A 20,785-nucleotide genomic window follows, 5' to 3' on the forward strand; every position below is an offset into this window, starting at 1 on the left:
AGCATGTGAGTGCAGGAGCCCACAGAGGCCAGAAGGGCACTGGGTCCCCTACAACAGGCAGCTGTAAGCCTCCGAGTAGATGCTGGGAACTGAACTCAGCTCCTCCGAAAGAGCAGCCAGCACTCTCCACCTCTGACCCGTCCTCCTAGGCCTCAGCGTCAGTCTTTGAGACAGGCTCTCACCGACGTGAAGCTGGAGGATTCGGTTAGACTGGCTGGCTAACAGACCGCAGAGAATCATCCTCTCCGGACTCCTCAGTACTGGAATTCAATATCCAGCCACTTTCTGCTTCTCATTTAGACACCATGGGACCTGGGCATCGAGTCAGCACCTTACTCCCGTGCACAGGCCTTTCTCCAACTGAAATCTATTTCTCCAGCTCCATTATTCAAAATGTTTTTATTTTTAGTTTCTCTGTCCTTCCCTTCTGTGTCTCTGTCTCCTGTTGCTTCTTTGTCTCTGGCTTTCCCTGTACTGTGTCTAGGATGCTGTCTGTCCCTCTTCCTCTGTAGTGTCAACCCTGACCTTTCCTTATCTCCCCACACTCTTTTTCTTAGCTCTCTCTTCTCCTGCCTCTCCTCTCGTTTGTGTCCTTCCAACTGGACTGTATTCCTTCTCTATTTCCCCTCTCCCTAGTCTCATATTTGGATCACACTTTCCCCAGGAGATCAGAAGCAGACACGGCTGCATGAACACTACTTACATGAACTATGTCTAGACTCTAAACCGCAGGGCACCCAGTAGGGGATTTTGTCAATATCAACGTATCTAAATAAAATGAGCCTCAAGAATAGGTAAAGGAACCGGGCAGTGGTGGCACACGCCTTATTTCCCAGCACTTGGGAGGCAAAGAAAGGTGGATCTCTGAGTTCAAGGCCAGCCTGGTCTACAGAGAGAGTTCCAGGATAGCCAGAACTACAGACAAACCCTGTCTCGGAAGAAAACAAAACAAAACAAAACAAAAACATGAATAGGTAATGGAGGGCTAGTGAGATGACTCAGTGGCTAAGAGCAATGACTGTTTTCCCAAAGGCCCTGAGTTCCAATCCCAGCAACCACATGGTGGCTCACAACCATTCATAATGAGATCTGATGACCTCTTCCAGTGTGTCTGAAGACAGCTACAGTGTATTTACATATGATAAATAAATAAATCTTTAAAAGAATAGGTAAAGGACAAGTCTGTACTTAGGTGTAGAATGATAAAGTATGTACTTTAGGACTGGAGAGATGGCTCAGCGGTTAAGAGCACTGACTGCTCTTCCAAAGGTCCTGAGTTCAATTCCTAGCAACCACATGGTGGCTCACAACCATCTGTAAAGGGATCCAGTGCCCTCTTCTGGTGTGTCTGGAAACAGCTACAGTATAGTCATAAATAAAATAAACCTTTAAAAAATTATATATTTAAATTTTTGTTTAAGTTGTATTACTTTTATATATATAAATATATATATATATATAATGTGTGTATGCATATGCATGTAAGTATGTTTGTGCATGCAGACATGCTTGTAACAGACTTCAATTCAAGACCACCAGGAAATGACCTCTAGACTTGATTTAATACACTGTAGCTGTCTTCAGACACACCAGAAGAGGGCATCAGATTTCATTATGGATGGTTGTGAGCCATCATGTGGTTGCTGGGATTTGAACTCATAACCTTCGGAAAAGAAGTCAGCGCCCTTAATGCTGAGCTATCTCTCCACCTCAAGAGAATATGTTTTTAAAAGCAAAAACTACACAAAGACCTTGAGTATCGGCAAAGGTGGGTTACAGAAGCCAAAATCAGGAGTCAGTCACACCGTAACAAGAAGATGGTCACGGGCTGTACATTTCTGGGAGAGCGTCAAGGAATCAGAGCTGCAGGAAACTTGAGTCAGAGATAATTGGCTGTGAGGTAACAAGATGGATGGCTAACACAAAGTGGAGTTTCTCTAGCCATCACATGCTAGTTCGCTCACGAGTTAGTTCTCTCTTTCTATCATCTAGATTCCAAAGACTGAACTCAGGTCTTCAGGCTTCATAACAAGCACTTTCATCCACTGAGCCATCTTGCTGGCCTTTATTATACTGATGGTCATTTCGGAATACTGTCTCCTAAAAAGCAGTTTTGGGTTTTTGAGAATAAAGTTGAGTTGACAACAATTCTACCACAGGATGTGCCTGAGTCCCTCTTGCAGGACTTGGCAGAGTGAACAGCTGTACAGCTCAAGGTCATGGCAGGCTCTGGGCACCAAAGAATCCACACCCAGTTTTGTTTCTTCCTCATTGCAAATAGGCAACTGGATTATCCTCTTGGTAAAAACAAACACTAGATAATCCTTTTCTTAGCGTCCTTCCGATGCCCCTTCACTTACCCAACCCATTGGGGCGAACCCACTATGGCCTGAAGACTTCTAAAAGTGCATTTACAGCCCATAGCCTGTGGAGCTGCAGGGTGAAGGGCTGCAGTCCTGTGCAGTGGAGTGGATTTGTAGCTTCCTGTGGGAACTCAGTGTCGCCCAGGAGCTGTGCCGAGCTGCAAATCAGTACCTAGTACTAGGAAAGGGACTGTGGATCTAAACTGGAAATGTGGATTTTTACTAAACACATGCCACTTCTACACCATGGTCAAGAGAAAGAACCAACAAGTGTGATCACTTATTTCTGTTTAAGAATATTGCTGCCAGGCTGGAGAGATGGCTCAGTGGTTAAGAGCACTGACTGCTCTTCCAGAGATCCTGAGTTCAAATCTCAGCAACCACATGGTGGCTCACAACCATCTGTAATGAGATCTGATGCCCTCTTCTGGTGTGCCTGAAAAACAGCGGCATACAAAATAAATAAATAAATAAATCTTTAAAAAAAATGAATATTGCTGCTGGGTCTATTAATTTCCCTCTGAAGATGAAGTACAATCAAAAGAGATACAGAAAAAAGTCATGAAAACCATAACATGGTTTGGTAACACATTCACTTTTTAAAAGAAAATAAATCACCAAAAACTTATCTCCTTAAAAAAACAAACTGAGAAAGATGGCCTAGTGGATGAGTGTAGCTGCTACCAAGCCTGAGGACCTAAATTTTAACCCCAGGTCCCATGTGGTGAAAGGAGAGAAGGACACGCAAACCCATATCCCACACACAAATAAAATGTGACAAGCAACAGTTGCTCCTTCTCATTATGGATGGTGGTGAGCCACCATGTGGTTGCTGGGATTTGAACTCAGGACCTCAGGAAGAGCAGTCAGTGCTCTTAACCACTAAGCCATCTCTCCAGCCCCAGTTGCTCCTTCTAAAAGAAAAAAAAAAAAAAGCCCATACCTTGGTGGTATAGTGCTTTTGTTTTATGTTTATATGCTTGCTCTTTGTCAATTTGATGCAAGCTAGATGGATCTGGGAAAAGGAAGGTTAGCAGAGGAGCTGCCTCCATCAGATTGGCCTGTAGGCAAGTCTGTGCAGTGCGTTCTTGATGACAAGGCGATGTGGGAGGACCCTGACTACTGTGGGTGATGCCATCCCTGGGTAGGAGTCCAAGGCTGTTTTGGAAAGCAGGCTGAGCAAACCATGAGTGGTAAGCTAGCCGACAGTGTTCTTCCATGGTTCCTGCCCCCAAACTCCTGTTCTGACCACCTTTCATGGTGTGTCATCAGCTTTAAGATGAAACAAACCCTTTCTTTTTGTCCAAGTTGGTTTTGCTCAGTGTCCTATCATAGAAAGAGAAAACAAACTAGGAGAGGTGCTCAGCTGAGGCAGGAGAGTTATAGAGTTTAAGCTAGCCTGGTCTATATAGTGAACCAGGCCAATCTGGCTAGAAAAAGACCATATCTCAGATGAGAAAAACAACAGACCTATTGTTCTAAGCTCAGAAGGCCAATAAGCAACATGTTTACTCTATTTTCATTCTTGTTGTAGTGGGATAATATTTAATGTCTTATAAAATCACTTAATTGTGAAATTATCAGTTATTTTATGAACTTTATTTCTCATAGATCACTTAAAAACCTGGTTTGGGGTGGGGGGGTCCTCCTGTTAAACTGTGTCACCAAATGCCTCCTTTGTCAATTAGATTTTTTTTTTTACAATGAATTCAGTATCTATGACCAAGTGGCACACTTCTCGTTTTAGATTTACCAGGAAGAAACTCACAAATAGCAATAAAGTTGTGGAAAGAAGAAGAGGAGGAGGAGGAAGAGGAGGAGGAGGGGGGAGGAGGAGGAGAGAGGGTAGGGGGAGGAGGAGAGAGGGTGGGGGAGGAGGGGGGAAAGGGGGAGGAAGGGGAGGAGGAGGGGGAGGAAGGAGAGGATTGGGAGGGGAGGGGAGGAGGGGGAAGAAGAGAGAAGAAAGAAAGAAAGAAAGAAAGAAAGAAAGAAAGAAAGAAAGAAAGAAAGAAAGAAAGAAAGAAAGAGAGAGAGAGAGAGAGAGAGAGAGAGAGAGAGAGAGAGAGAGAAAGAAAGAAAGAAAGAAAGAAAGAAAGAAAGAAAGAAAGAAAGAAAGAAAGAAAGAAAGAAGTTGAAGGAAGGAAGGAAGGAAAGAAGGAAGGAAGGAAAGAAGGAAGGAAGGAAGGAAGGAAGGAAGGAAGGAAGGAAGGAAGGAAGGAAGGAAGGAAGGAAGGAAGGGAAGAAGGTTACATAGGTACATCCTTGCAACCTGGCACTGGAAAAGCAGAAGCAGGAGAATGACCACAAGGTTGAGGTTACCCTTGTCTATAGGAGTTCCCAGCTTATCTGAGCTATAGAGATCCTGTCTTAAAGACAAACTATACAAAATAGCGACCGCACCTGAGAGATCTCACTACTGGGAAGGTTGAGGCAGGAGGATGGCAAGTTTGAGGCCAGTTCGGCTCTGTAGGGAAATCTTGTCTCCAACAGTAACAACATCAAACAATATAGTAGCAAAAATACTATGTATGCACACATAATGGAATATTACTCAGCTTTCAAACAAGGAGATCCTGGCATTTACTACAATGTATTTAAACTTTGATAACTCCATATCAAGTGAAATAAGGAAATCCAAAAAGAAACACTGAAAGATTCCATTCCTATGAAGTTTTCTTTTTGTTTTGTTTCGTTGTTTGTTTTTAAAGTAGCCAAGTTCTTTGAAAGTAAAATGAATAGTAGTTGTCTGGGGCTGGAAATAAAGAAGGCAGAACCTGCCACATGATCAATACCAGGAAAAATAAGGTTCCTTTTACAAGATGTCAAAATTCTAAAGCTCTAATGCTCTTGTGCATCACAAAACACAGGTCTAGCTGTTCTGGTGTTGATAGTGCTAGTGTGTGTGTGTGAGAGAGAGAGAGAGAGAGAGATGTTTGTGTACATGTTTGTGAGTATACACCTGTGTTCATATGGAGGCCAGAGGTCAGCATGCGATGTCTTTCTCAACTGTTCTCTGCCTTAATTTTTAGACAAAGGTCTCTCATTGCCCCTCACCATTTCAAGTAGACCAGATGGCCCAGCAAACCTGTGCAGATCTTCTCACACTGTTTTCCCACCCTGTCCACATGCCCAGGGTTTTATGTAGATGCTGATAATCTGAACACAGGTCTTCATGGTTGAGCTGCAAGTGCTTTTATCCACAGAGCCATCTGCCAAGCCCATGTTATATGTGTTTTATAATCTGAAGACTTTCAAAGAAGAAGTGAGGACTAGAGAGATGGCTCAGTGGTTAAGAACACTGATCACTCTTTTAAAGGATCCAGGTTTGAATCCCAGCACCCATGTGGCTGATGGCTTACAACTATCTCTAACGCCAGTTCCAAGGGATCCAATGACCTCTTCTGACCTCTGAGGATATTGTGTGCACACGTTGCCTAGATTCATATCCATGTACATATAAAACATCCATATGCATAGAAAGTTTTTGTTTTTTGTTTTTTGTTTTTGGATTTGGTTTTTTTAAAGACTGGATTTCTCTGTATAGCTGTGGCTATCCTGGAACTCACTCTGTAGACCAGGCTGGCCTCGAACTCAGAAATCTGCCTGCCTCTGCCTCCCAGAGTGCTGGGATTACAGGCGTGCACCACTACCACCCGGCAGAAAGTTTTAAAAATATGTTTGAAGAACTAACACCAAATCTCCTCAAACTATTTCATAAAATAGGAAAGAAAAGAACACTTCAAACTCTTTTTATGAAGCCACTATTACTCTGATACCAAAAAACAGACAGATTCAACCAGAAAAAAAAAAGTGGAAAGAAAATTATTGGCCAAGGGGCTGGAGAGATAGCTCAGAGGGTAAGAGCATTGCCTGCTCTTCCAGAGGTCCTGAGTTCAAATTCCAGCAACCACACGGTGGCTCACGACCATCTGTAACAAGATCTGACACCTTCTTCTGGAGTGTCTGGAGACAGCTACAGTGTACTTACATATAATAAATAAATAAACCTTTAAGAAAGAAAGAAAGAAAGAAAGAAAGAAAGAAAGAAAGAAAGAAAGAAAGAAAGAAAGAAAGAAAGAAAGAAAGAAAGAAAGAAAGGAAGAAAGGAAGAAAGGAAGGAAGGAAGGAAGAAAATTATTGGCCAGTCTCTCCAATGAATATAGAAGCAAAAATTCTCAATAAAGTACCTACAGAATGAATTCAAGAACACAAATAAAGATTTCTACTATGATGAAACTGACTTCCTCTAAGAGTCACAGAGATGGCTTAATATGTGTAAATCAGTAAATGTGATCCACAACACATGAACAGACTCAAAGACAGGAACCACATAATCCTCTTTGAATACCTCTCATGCCTCATGCAGATAATGTCTTTGACAAAATCCAGCATCCCTTCATGATAAAGTCGCAAAGAATCTAGGGAAAGGGGAGGGAGACTTATATCAACATAAAAAAGACAATAGGCAACAAGTCCACAGCCAGAATCCTGCTAAAAGGAGAAAACCTCAAAGCATTTCCAATATAATTGGGAGCAAGACAAGGATGTCCACTTTCTACATTCCTGGTCAATGACCACAACTTTTCAAGTGCCAGGAAGAATAGACTACAAGTTCAATGTAAGAGACACTGGAAGTCGCAAGAGTCAGCCGGGCATTGAGGAGAACAATGTGACTACAGGGCAATGATTAGATGAAGTAAACGTTGCCTTGGCAGAGTTTCAGATACTCTTAGCAGTAAAGCGACATGCCCTTTGCTCTGAGAGCCAGTCAAACTATTACAGGCTAAACGAGAGCCAAGCACCTATGCAGAAGGATTTGTGTTTGAATATTTACCATAGGTCTTCACTGTCATTTCAAAGGGTCCACTCCACCCCCTTTAATGTGTATGTGTGTATGGTCTGCATGCCTATGTATACATACATTCACTTATGTGTTGGCATATACATGTGTGCATGTGGGTGTGGAGGTCAGAGACTGACATTGATCGTCTTTCTAAATCGCTCTTCATTTTGAATACCGAGACAAGGCCTCTCACTGAACCCAGAGCTTGGCAATTTGGCTGGTTCTGCTAGCCAGCTTGCCACAAAGATCCCATCTCTGCCTCTTTGTAAGTCCACTAGCTTTTATTGGAGGTCTAGGGATTTGAACCCTGATCCTCAACCCTACACTTTATGCACTAAGCCATCTCTAATGCTGCTCAGTTTTAAGCCCCCCACCCCCACCCCAGACTGACTAATTCAGAAGCCACCTGAGGCATAACAAAGGCAACCCAAAGCCTTTCTCCCCAGAGGTCATCAGTTCCTGAGTCCCGGCATCTAAGAGTCATTTCTTTGCATTAAACGCTGCCTTCCTCCTAAGACCTCTTCTCAAACCTGAAAGAGGTTACAGAAGAAAGTATCGTTGCGAACTTCATGAGTCTATGGCCGCTTCTGGAGTTGGGGGATAAACCTGTGGGCACATGCATTAGAATTCTACACCATTTCTAAAGTCCACACAATTCCTATTCTCTTTGTCCCCTTTGACTCCTTGCAAGGTTGGCTCTGACTGGAAGAGTCTATAGAGACTTTGGCAAGGAAGCCAGCGGAATGTGCTGTCTCCAGGATGGGAGAAGAGGAAAACAGAGAAAAGGGAGAGCACTGGGTAAACTTAAATTAACACAAACTTGTCCGTTCCTATCATTTTTTACTTATTTAGATTTGTTTTACTTTTTTATTTGTGCATATATATTTTTATATGCATGCCAAATGAATGTGGGTGCCCTCGAGGACCTGAAGAGGATGTCAGAGTCCTTGGAGCTAGAGTTAAGGGTGGTTGTGAGCTGCCTGGCATGAGTACTGGGCACCAAACACCAGTCCTCTTTGGGAGATTTCTTAACCACGCAACCACCCCTCCAGCTTCAATAAGATGTTTTTTTGTTTTGTTTTTGCTTTTGTTTTTTCGAGACAGGGTTTCTCGGTATAGCCCTGGCTGTCCTGGAACTCACTCTGTAGACCAGGCTGGCCTCAAACTCAGAAATCCGCCTGCCTCTGCCTCCCAAGTGCTGGGATTACAGGCATGCGCCACCACCGCCAGACTTCAATAAGATGTTTTTAAAAGGTTCACTCTAGCTAGATTTTTTTTTCTCTAGCAAGATTTTTAATAAATAGGACACAAGATCAGACAGATAAAACATTTACTCATTGCTAATATTATCTCTTTTTAATGAGAAGGGTGACCCCGGAGGGAGTGTTGTTAGCCTCTTTTACAGATAAGGGAAACAGAAGTTTAGAGGGAGGAAACAGCTTGCTCAAGGTTATCTGTGCTGAGCCCCACGCCCAGGGCTCTTCTTATGCTAAGCATTCAACCAAGAGTGCATAGCCCCCACAGCCTTCCCCTGCGGTTTCTCTACTCCCTAAAGCTTCCTGTTTCCCTCAAACCCCTTGGCCCGGCCCCTCCACAGCTCAGTGCTAGGTGAGATGGCAACTCTTGGGAACTTCTCTCTTGGCTTCCAACCCTGTAGTGAGCAGCCTCTTATGTCACTTGAGCCATCTCTTTTGAAGATGGCCTGTCCTTGCTGCTCCCTGTCAACTCAGTCTCTTTGGGGGCAGCCATGCGTGAGAACAGGTGAGAGCAAGGTTGTCTGTAGGACAACCCTTCTTTGGGAGCAACTGTTTACAGTACTTCGTATATTTCAAATTTTCTATTTGTTTTGTATATATGTGGTGCATACATACCACAGTGCAAGTGTGGAGGTCAAAGAGATACCTTTTTAAATTAATTTTTATTGTGATAGGGTGTCATGTGTAGACCAGGCTGGCCTCGAACTCACAAAGATCCTCTCTGCCTCTCTGGTGCTAGGAATAAAGATGTGCACCACCAAATCCAGGAAAGGACAACTTTTGAGAACTGGTTTTCACATTGCACCTTGTCTGAAGCCCATTTTCTTTTGTCTCTGTTGCTGCACAGCAATCTCCAGGCTAGCCCTGGAACCCTTGTGACCAACACCCTGTCTCAGAAACCAGAAACAATGGGTCTGGAGATAGCTTAGTGGTTAAGAACACTGGCTGCTCTTGCAGACGACCTGAGTCGGGTTTCTGGTGCGCGCGCACACACATGAGGCCGCTTCCAACAGCCCTTAACTCCAGCTCCAGGGCATCAGACAGGTGGTACACATAAATACAGACAAACATTCGTAACACTTAAAATAAAAACAAACATATCTCCTTTTAAAAAAGGATTAAAGAATGCAAAATAATGTTTTCCTTTGTTAGGACTAATGATTTAACCCTGAGCCTTTCATATGCTAGACAGGTGCTTTACCACCTTAACCATAGTAAAACATGTTCTGAGACAGTTTCATGTGTCCCTGGCTGGCCTCAGTTCACTATGCTGTTGAGGGGAACTTGGGACTTCCAGTTCTGCAGTCTCCACCTGAGTGCTGAGATTACAGGTATGCACCAACAGGCACTCCCTGTTTTTTGCAGCACTGAGGATCCAGCCCAGGGCTTCCTGCATGCTAGGCAAGTAGCTACCAACTGAGCTGCATCCCTACGTCCAACCTGGAAATGTACAGCGGCATCTTAATGTAATCGATTGTCCTTATAACACTGGCAGGTTTTATTTTACATCTTTAAAAGCATGATACAAGGGAGAAATCTGTTGGTTTCACCAAGACTGCCAGATGGGGAGCACGTAGGAAAACCAAGTTTAAAATATTCTGCCTAAAGAGGTTCGCTATAGCTTTTTGGGTATTCACCAGGGAGTGACAGTCCTTTGAATGGGTAACAACACAGTTCATTAACAAGATGAAGGAAACCAGAGGAATAAGAGGCTTCTAGGAAGGGACAGTTTTGTGATCTGGGGCCTTCTTGTTTTCTATGCCCTACCCCTTCCTGCTGTGGTGCAGAACCCGTTGTTGTCTTCTGGAGTTCAGTGACAGTGGCCGTGTGCCTCTCCCTCTCTAGGGAACCCTCTGCTCACGTCTGTGTCTTCCTCCTCAGACCGCCTTCCCTGCCCTGCCGGTGCCCTGGCTTTATCCAGCCTAGTTGGATCCCACACTTAAAGCCTGTGGCAGTTTCATCTGGCCCTAGAGCAGCCTTTCCCTAGAGATATGATGATCCCAGAGACAATTGGCCACTTGTTTCCTGGATGGGCAAAAAGGCCTGAGGACTCTTTGAGGAGGGGGTGGGAGAAGAGGAGGAGGACGGGGTGCCAAGAGGAAGGAGGAATTGATATGCCTGGAATTTCTGCCTCCTCTGCCAACATCCATGAAGAAACCAGGCAATAAACAGAACTTGGCATGCACAGGACTTTGGCCCTGGAGTCCCGAGACGCGTGAAAGCCTTTGAGCAGAGGTGGCTTCCATCACCAGAACTTACACAGAGGACCCCTACGATAGGAGAAAACAAACAGCCTTGAGGATCACAACAAAGGGCCTGGGGCCACCAAGTTTACTTGGGAGATCCGCAAGTTCTCCATGGGTGAATAGAAAGACCAGTGTCTCCCAAGCCCTTGATTTTATTTTACGCATGTGCGTGCATGTGCCTGTGTGTGTGTGTGTGTGTGTGTGTGTGTGTGTGTGTGTGAGAGAGAGAGAGAGAGAGATGCAGATGTCAGAAGATAACTTCATAGACTTTGTTCTCCTCTTCTGCCCTTATGTAGGTTCTAGGGATCAAACTCAGGTCATCAGACTTGTGTGGCAAGTGCCTTTACTCCCCAAGCCATCTCTACCACCTGGCACACCACAGACAGACAGACAGAGACAGAGAGATTTTGATAAGCCTCATATACTTTTGCCTAAACAAGTCCCTTCTACCCTATTAAGGATGCTTCTTAAGCTCAGCGGTGGCGCACGCCTGTAATCTCAGCACTTGGGAGGCAGAGGCAGGCGGATTTCTGAGTTCGAGGCCAGCCTGGTCTACAGAGTAAGTTCCAGAACAGCCAGGGCTACACAGAGAAACCCTGTCTTGAAACCTCCCCCCCCCAAAAAAAAAGGCTGCTATCTTAAAATATGATAACATGAATGTCCCCATAATGAAATTGCCTTCACCCTCTTCAGACACTTTAGCTTTTCTGCCTTCCTAGTTACAATACAAAGGTCTGGACTTGGGTACAGTTCAGCTAGTAAAGTGCTGTGCAAGCATTAGGGTGTAAATTTAATCCCCAAAACCCACTTAAAAGAAGCCAGGCAGGCATGGTGATGTAGGCTTGTAATCTCAGTACTAAGGAGGCAGAGACAGGTGAATCCCCTGAGGCTCAAGGACCTGCCAGCTTAGTCCAACTGACAAGCCGCAGGCCAGTGAAAGAACTTGTCTAAAAAACAAGGCACCTGAAGAATGATCCCTGAGGTTGACGTCTGGCCTCCACACAGAGTGTTGAGACCAAGGACACGTTGCTGAAGCTGAGGAAGGCTGAGTGGAACCAGGCCTGCTGTACAGTATCTCCAAGGTACAACCACCTAGGCATTCTAAGTAGATTTTTCTTTGTGGGGTAGAGGGTTAGGGTGGAAGTGGAGTGGGAATGGATTGGAAATAATCTTCTATGTCTCAAACCTGTAAAAGGCACCAACACCTTCTAGTGAACCAACTCTTCCTAAAGAATCCAACAGATGAGCTTTGGATGTCATAGGGCCCAACTCTACCCGCAGGTCTAAAACTGCCTTTGTGTAACACAGGTTTAGTGGGAAACAAGGAAATCTTTTGGGACAAGGACAGGTGGAGGGTACCTTTCCCTCCCTTATTTCTGAGCATACTTCTAACCCTTGTTTTTCATTCCCTGGGAACCTAGGCATTCCTGGACCCCTATCCTAGGACGACAGAATTGAGTCTGGGGCCTCCCTCCTTATGCCTGGTCCTCTATGAATAGTATATAAACTCTCTTTCCCCACACTGCCGGCTTTAGGGGTCAGCTCACTGCAGGGTGGGGTCTGAAAAGGAGTCTGGTTCAGTAACAGGATCTGCACTGGGAATGTATGCATTGAAACATTTCCTTCTACCTAAAGGTCCTTCTCTAGTCAAACACTGAACATTTTCACCGGCTCTTTAAAGTATGGTGGGCTCTGGACACAGCTGCTGAAGTCAAGAGTACCACCCCATGCTCTCCCTCTACCCACCCTCCCGCCATCTCACAATGCCTCCCAGTTCCTTCCTATATCTGTATATCATTCAAGTCCCCGGAGAAGCCTTTCCCAGACTCTCCCCAAGTCCTGTAGCTCCATCATCTACCCCTATGTTCCTCCACAGCTTTGTCTTCCCTCTGTCTTCACCATCAGACTGTGCTCTTTAGTTTGTTTGTTTGTTTGTTTGTTGTTTAGGTAGTCCTGGCTGTCCTGGAACTCATGCTGTAGACCAGGCTGGCCTCGGCTCACAGAGATCTGCCTGCCTCTGCCTTTCGAGTGCTGGGGTTAAAGGTGTGCGCCGTCATGCCGGCTTTCTGACTGTGCTCCTTGTAGCCCTCACATCTAGCCATATGCTTGGCATATGGCTCTGCTTAGCAAAATGTATGAGTTGTATGTGTGTGTGTATGTATGTATGTATGTATGTATGTATATAACTCTCATGGTTTACTCAGTTTGCTTTCTTACATACCTCAGGACCACCTGCCCCATAGTTCCCCATAGCTTGCCTACAGGCCAACCTCAAGGGGACATTTACACAACTGAGGTTCCTTTTTCCCAGATGATTCTAGCTTGTATCTTTTCTCTTTAAAGATTTTATTTATTTTATATAATGATGAGTACACTATAGCTGTCTTCAGACACACCCGAAGAGGGAGTCAGATCTCATTACGGCTGGTTGTGAGCCACCATGTGGTTGCTGGGGGACTTGAACTCAGGACCTTTTGAAGAGCAGTCAATGCTCTTATCCGCTGAGCCATCTCTTCAGCCCCTTTGCTTGCTTCCAGTTGACAAAAATCTAACCATCACAGGGCTTCACTGTCAGCAGAAGATGAGAGTTAGGGGCCTTATGGAGTTAGGATAGTCTGGAAGCCAAGAAAGAGATAGCATTTGTCTTGGCTGGATAGGTAGGCAGATTGCAAATTAGGAAATAACATGTAACCGGTATATATCACTTAAGTACTAGTGATCTTTTAATGAGTAGCTATGGCTCATATGTCAAAAAAATACTTAAAGGGCCAGAGAGACTCAGGGAGTAAAAAATGCCAAGCTGTAAGACATGGGTGTGATTCCTGGAACCAACATGGTGGCAGCAGTGAGCAGACCCACCCAGAAAGTTTCCCCTGGTCTCCCAACATGTGCCATGCTGTGTGTGTGTACATGTGTTTATACACGCAGAGAAAAATGAATACACACAATAATCTTTTAAAGGTTGAAAGCAAGGCTGGAGTAGCTCAGTTAGTACAGAGCTTGCCTGGGACACAGGAAACCTTGGGCTCGGCCCCTAGCTCGGTATAAATGACTCATGATCCCTGGACTTGGTGTGTAAGAAAGCATACCATGGGGGGGGGGGCAACAAAAAGGGGTTCACCAGGGAAATGTGTGTGTGGTGGAGGAGACAGTTGTGACAAATACTCTGCCTCTGAGCTGCATTCCTACCTTTTGGGTTTTTGGAGACAGATCCAGACTGGCCTCAAACTTCTAATCCTCCTGCCTCAGCCTCCTGAGTGCTGGGGTGACAGGCCTGGGACCCTAGATCATCTCTGATCTTCCTGCGTTTCCCTCGAAAGACATGGTTTCATTTAGACCAGGCTGACCTCAAACTCGCTGTGTAGTTGAGAATGGCCTTCAACTCCTGGTTCTCCAGCCTCACCTCTCAAGTTCTGGGACCACCAGTGCGTGCCACACCTAGATTTAATGCTGGATATAGTTTTTGCAGACTCCATGTGAGGGCTGTTACTGAACATGTTGGGTGGAGTGTGGGAACTCTCAAGTGTGCAAGGCCTCCGTTTGTCTAGGGGAACTGAACGGGGCTATGGTTGACCCAAGAGCCATCAAGGGGATGAGTCACTTCTCAACAGCCACCCCTTCAGATTCATCTGCATTAAATTCGGTGAAGCCCCAGTTTCAGATATGGACCTTCTGGTGGCCAGGGAACTTGAACATGGCTCTATTCAGGGCAGGGCCGCAATCCCACATTCCTTATCCTGCAACTTGGTGCAACTGGACATGATGACTTCACCATTGTGAACACTGCCACTGTCTGGAGCTCAGGCACTGGGATATGAAAATCCACCAGAAAACTATAGCCAGGGCTTTTGGGGAAACGCATATAGGCAACAGGCTACGTCCACTACATCCGAGACTGCTCTCCACAGTCATTACCAGACCCCACGAGGAAAGGGATCTGGTGGACTTAATTGGCTGCAGATGGTGGAGGGCCTTAACAATTTGTTGTTGTTTAGCTTAGTTTAGGTGTCTGAGCACTTTGCCTACGCATGTGCACACATGTGTGTGTGCTCATGTGTGTGTGCATATGTGTGTGCTCATGGAGGTCAGAAAAGGGAGTTAGATCCCCTGCAACTGGAGCTAAAGATGGCTGTGGGTGTTGGGAATACCTCAGGTACTGTGCAGAAGCAGTAAGAATTCTTAACTGCTGAGCCATCTTCCCTATTAAAGTTTTTTTCCCTTTTGTTTTGTTTTTTTAAGTGTGACTAGCTCTTAGCTCACCTGGGAGGAACAAACACAGAGAGCAAAAATCTAAAAAGACAGATTTGGGGTGGGTGAGTGGTAAAAGGTTCAGACACGGGGTGGGACTCGTCTTCTCTCAAGAGAGTCACCTTGCCTTGTTCTTGGTCTAGAAAAATCAAGATGTTAGGGTCGTCTTCTTCTCAGCTCCTGGAGAGGATAAAACCCACAGAAGGATGCAAGCGGATCCAGGAGTAAGACAGGAACTGGGGAGGGCAGGACGGAGCCCTCTGGACGGTGGACTGGCAACAGCCGTCAATTACATGCACTGAGTCACAGCCCAAGCCGAAGTCTAAGAAAACAAACAGGAACACGTAGAGAGGCCAAGCAGGCTGCAATAGGACGTTTTGGTGAGGCAAGAGTCGCCGGCTTGAACTAATTGAGTTGTCTTTCAACTGAAGCGGAGGTTAGACCCGCTTCTCATTCTGGGCATGTCCTCGCTCCAGAGTGGGCATGTAATTTACTGGAAAAAAGGATTTGATTTACAGGGACAGGGTTGGACAGCAGCTGTGACCAAAGAGCAGGGTGTGCCTGAAGACAAGGCTTCCAGGCGGGGCAGCCGGGGTTCACCCCTGCTGCAGGACACTGCACCCTGTATCTCGGTATTCAGGGATGAGCGTTTAGGCCATCGCAGAGCCATTTCCAAGGGTCCTGTTTCAAAATGTCCCTTCCACTGTAGGCTGTTTGCTGGCTAAAAACTCACTGCCAGTTTTTCAAATCCCCTTTCATCTTGAAAGCTAGGTAGGAATTCCTGAGACAAAGTGGAGAGGAATTGGGAGAGGAGCACACAGGGCTGTAATTAATTTGAGAGCTGATGATTAGGGAAGGGGGAAGGCTGTGCCAACCTTTTCTTTTCTTTTCTTTTCTTTTCTTTTCTTCCTCCTGCCTTTCTTTTTCCTCCCCCCATTCTCATTCTCTCTCCCTCCCTCTCTCTCTCCCCTCTTCCCTGTCCCCCTCCCTCCCTCTCTCTTTCCTCTTCCCTGTCTCCCTTCCTCCCTTCTTCCTTCCTTCATTCCTTCCTCCCTCTCTTTCTACAGAGTTTCATGTAGCCCAGGCTGGCCTCAGACTCACAGTGAAGTTGAGGATGACCTTGAACTTCTGATGCTCCTGCTTCCACTTTTCAAAAATGCCCATACACATAAAAAAAGTTTTTATTAGCATACAGAATAATGGGCTTCATTATGACACTTCTGTATACATGTGCCATTATATTTTGTTCTAAGTTGTCCTTCTTCATAGACTGCTCCCATTTGGGGTGGCCATGGATGGGGGCAAGATTCAGCAAGCAGAGGGGAGCTGTCCTAATTCAAATGTGTGCAGTGTCAGTGAGAGGACCCTGTTAAGCAGATTCTTTGAGAAGCTAACATCCTCCCTCATCATATATGACCTCTAGGACTGTTCTCAATGTGGCCCAGGTATACGCATCAATTTCCCAGCCCCTGAGCCCCCAATTTCTCTCAGCCAGAGCCTTTCTGTTCTGTTTTAATATGTCTTGTTTTGTTTGAGACAGGGTTTCTGTGTAACAGTCACTCTATAAAACAGGCTGGCCTCGAACTCACAGAGATCCACCTGCCTCTGCCTCCTGAGTGCTGGGATTAAAGGTGTGTATGCATCACCACGCCCAGCTCAGAGCCTTACTTTATACTTCTGTGTCTTTCAGATCTTTGGGTACAACTTGCACATGTACTTCACTGACATGAAGACACACCCATTGTCAGCTCAGGGAGGAAAAAAAAAAACCCAGCTAGAAGCCAAGTGTGATTTCTTTTTCTTTCTTTCTTTCTTTCTTTCTTTCTTTCTTTCTTTCTTTCTTTCTTTCTTTCTTTCTTTCTTTCTTTTTGTTTGTTTTTTGTTTTTTCAAGACAGGATTTCTCTGTATAGCCCTGGCTGTCCTGGAGCTCACTCTGTAGACCAGGCTGGCCTTGAACTCAGAAATCCGCCTGCCTCTGCTTCCCAGAGTGCTGGGTTTACAGGTGTGCGCCACCACCGCCCAACTCAAGCGTGATTTCTTAGGGTAGCAACACACTGTAAGCAAAGCGAGGTGGTTTGGAAACAGTTTTGCTTAGTTCACTCTTTTGGAGGTCCAAAGTCCAAGACCACATAGCATCCCTGCTAGGTCCCATGGCGGAGCTTGGGGTAGTGTGGTAGTGGGGGATAGGGTAAAGAGGAGGAGAGGGAGATCATATATCGAGGCTAGATGCTGGGGATGGGCAGGGGCAGGCTAGCTTTTCTCTAGAAACTCCTTCTGATGAGCACTAACTCATTCTGTAAGACAGTATTAAACCCTTTCAAACTGTAGCAGCTTTAACCATCGATTGACACAACCTAAAATCAATCATCTGGGAAGAGAGTCTTTTGTTTTGTTTTGTTTTTTGGATTTGGTTTTTTCGAGACAGGGTTTCTCTGTGTAGCCCTGGCTGTCCTGGAACTCACTCTGTAGACCAGGCTGGCCTCAAACTCAGAAATCCGCCTGTCTTTGCTTCTCAGAGCGTTGGGATTACAGGTGTGCGCCACCACCGCCCAGCTGGGAAGAGAGTCTTACTATCCACTTTAGGTTGACCTGAGAGCATATCCCGAGGGGAGATTGTCTTGATGGCTAATTGACAAGAGAAGACCCAGCCTATGTGGGGAGCACCATTCCCTTGGCAGGGGTCCTGAAGAGAAAGCAAGGAGGGAGGCAATCAAGGATCCACACGCGAATTCTCTTTCTGCTCTTGATGTAATTTTATGTAATGTTTGAAGTTCCTGCCCTGGCATCCCCACAGTACTGGCTTGTCACCTGGAATTGTGAACCAAACAAAGCATTTCTTCCCTAAGCTACTTTGTGTCAGGACATTTCACCACAGCAACAGAAGTGAAGCAATAACACAAGGGCGGCCCTATAATGACCTGACACCTCCCATCAGGCCCCGCCTTTTAAAGGTCCCATCCCCTGGCATCGCTCCATGCTGACAACTGAGTCTGTACAAGCTTCTGGGCAACAAACCACATTGGAACCCAGTGCCCATCATTTAACAGGCACGGCAGCCAGCTTCAACAGCTTTTACAGGCAATAACAGCATCCGCAAACCTCAAGGAGCTCTGCAGACAGCTGTGGTCTCTGCAAGTACCTACAGGCTCTGCAAACTGCTGTGCATTTTAAACAATCTTTATTTTAAAATGCAAGTGCAAAATTTTGACAAAATTATAAACAGGACGCTCTGAAAACTGGATAGCTTCTGCTAATGGCAATGGAGTTTGAACAGATGTAGGCTCTATCTAAAACAAACAAAAACAAAAAAGACAGGCTCCAAAATATCTCTCCAGTCTGCCCCAACTGTGTGTGCTGCAATAGCTGAACCATAAAAATATAATATTGTAGGGGGCTGGGAAAAAGGGTCATTGGTAAGGTGCTCTTTGCTCGTGAGGCCCTGAGTTCAGATTCTCCAGCACTAACTAACATAAAAGTGGGATGTAGCTGCCAGGGTCCATAACCCAGGGCTGGAGGCACACAGGCCGATCCCTCAAGGCCATTGGCCAAGCATCCTACACAAATTGTTGAGCTACTGGTTCAATGAGAGACCCTGTCTCAAAACATAGGGTGGGAATCTAGTGAAGAGGACACCAGACATTGACCACTGACTTGGTCCACATGCACACATATGTATGCATGTATCTATACTTGAATGCACATGTGCCCACAATGCACAGGTACATACAACATACATGTACGCACACACATACCGCATACCAATAATCAGAATAAGAATACAGTTGAAGATTCCAATCCCAGTTGTTTGGGTTTTTGAAGCTGTTTATCATTTGCTCTTTCCACAAGAAAAATCTCTCAGGGTAAAGACAGGAAGGAGTGGAAGGCAGACAGGCACATTTGGACACGCATTCGCCAGGGCTATAGCTCAGTGGCAGCAGCACTTCCCCAACATGCACAAGGCCTTGGGTCTGCACATTGAAAAACAAGTCAGGGGCTCTGCTTGTGTTGGAAGGGATTCATCTAAATGAGCAAACACAGAGCGGGGCTGTTTTTATGCTGTCATGGTGCCAGCACCGTGGGAAAGGTAAGAACCACGTCCCCTTATGGTTTGGGCAAATCAAACAGCGCTGAGCTGTTTTAGCCAGCTGTTATAAATACCTGCACACAACTCAGATGTATTCTTCCGAGTCATGATTACTGTGTGCCTGACTAATGTCCGTGGTTAGCTCTAGCAATAAAATTCATTATAAGCTACCTGAGTAAGGCATCTAAAGGTGGTTGACACTTCTGCTGAAGGTTGCTGGCACCAGGCCAGGACACACCTGCTCTGTACAGAAAGAGGCACATCAAGTGTGGATTCAGATTCTGGATGAGACTGCATCCATAGTATTGGCCTAGCCCACGATCCCTATGGACTCCTGAATATCCTTGAGAATGGGAGTGCAGCTGAGGCCATTGCTCCAACACAGCAGAAAAACAAAAACAGCAAATCATTAGATAGATTATAGATAGATGACAGATAGATAGATAGATAGATAGATAGATAGAAATAGATGATTGATAGACAGGGATAGATAGATTGATTGATTGAGATAGATGATTGATAGATAGACAGAGATAGACAGACAGGTAGATGTTAGATAGAAGATAGATGATAGATAATAAGATAGACACACAGACAGATAGAAGATAGATGGTAGATAGATGATATAGATGTTAGATATATAGATAGATAGATAGATAAAGATGATTTATATAGAGATAATAGAAAGAGTGATCAACAATATATATAGATGATAGATATATAGATTGGTAGAGATAGATGATATATAGATAGATGATAGGTAGATAGATAAATGATAGATGTTATATAGATAATAGATAGATGGTAGATAAATGTTAGTCAATAGAGAGATGATAGATATAGATGGTTGATATATAGATAGATGATAGATGACTGATAGATGTTGGATAGATAATAGCTAGATGATAGCTAGATAGTTAGACAGATGACAACAGTGTCAGTGGTGAGGATTATAATGATGATGAAGAATATGATGATGACAATGTTTATAGTAAAGGTTGAATTCCTTTTCCAAAGATATCATGACAAAGCATAGAAAACTGGGTAGAAAGTCATCATCTCTCAGTGTTGAAGGCCAAGGTCATGGTGTCAGCAAGGTTGGTTCATTCCTTCCGAGAGCTATAATAGAGACTCTGTTGCATATCTCTCTTGCTCCTGACAGCCTTTGGCATTCTTTGGCTTGTAGACTCATCACTGATCTGCTGCTTTTGTGTTTACATGTCTTCCTCAAAATGTAAACTTCCCCTTTTAAATAAAGACATTGAACTTGATGGATTGAGGCTCATACATCTAACCTCATCTCAACTTGATTATACACAAGGACTTTGCTTCTAAGGTCATAATCTGAGGTACTGGGAGTTAGGCTTTTAACATCTGAGGAGACATGAGTCAGTCTGTGACAGACATGATTATAGTAATAGTGATGGTGACAGTGGTGATGGTAATGGTGGTAATGGTGACTGTGTGGTGGTAATAGTACTGAAGATAGTCCTGGTGATGGTGATGGTTTTGGTTGTAGTGATGGTGATGTGGTGGTGATGGTGATTATGGTTGTGATTTGGCAATGATAGTGGCAATAATGGTAATAGTGATGACAGTAATGGTAGCAGTGGCAATAGAGTGGTGATTGTGATGGTGATGGTAGTTGTGGGGTGGTGATTGTGATGATGGGGTAGTAGTGGTAATGTAGTGATGGTGATGGGATGGGAATCCCATGGTGATCATGGTGATGGAGTGATGGTGA

The 20,785-nt window shown here is 44.9% G+C and overlaps 1 non-coding gene across 1 annotated transcript; it reads right to left on the minus strand.

Annotated features, from left to right (window-relative positions):
- Nucleotides 1–14,539: 14,539 nt before the first annotated feature.
- Nucleotides 14,540–14,668, minus strand: LOC127691730 (small nucleolar RNA SNORA70). Its single transcript, XR_007979327.1, has one exon. It is a non-coding gene; the product is annotated as a small nucleolar RNA SNORA70 (small nucleolar RNA).
- Nucleotides 14,669–20,785: the final 6,117 nt, after the last annotated feature.

This window comes from Apodemus sylvaticus, chromosome 8 (assembly GCF_947179515.1).
Source record: "Apodemus sylvaticus chromosome 8, mApoSyl1.1, whole genome shotgun sequence".
In the NCBI taxonomy this organism is placed as follows: domain Eukaryota; kingdom Metazoa; phylum Chordata; class Mammalia; order Rodentia; family Muridae; genus Apodemus; species Apodemus sylvaticus.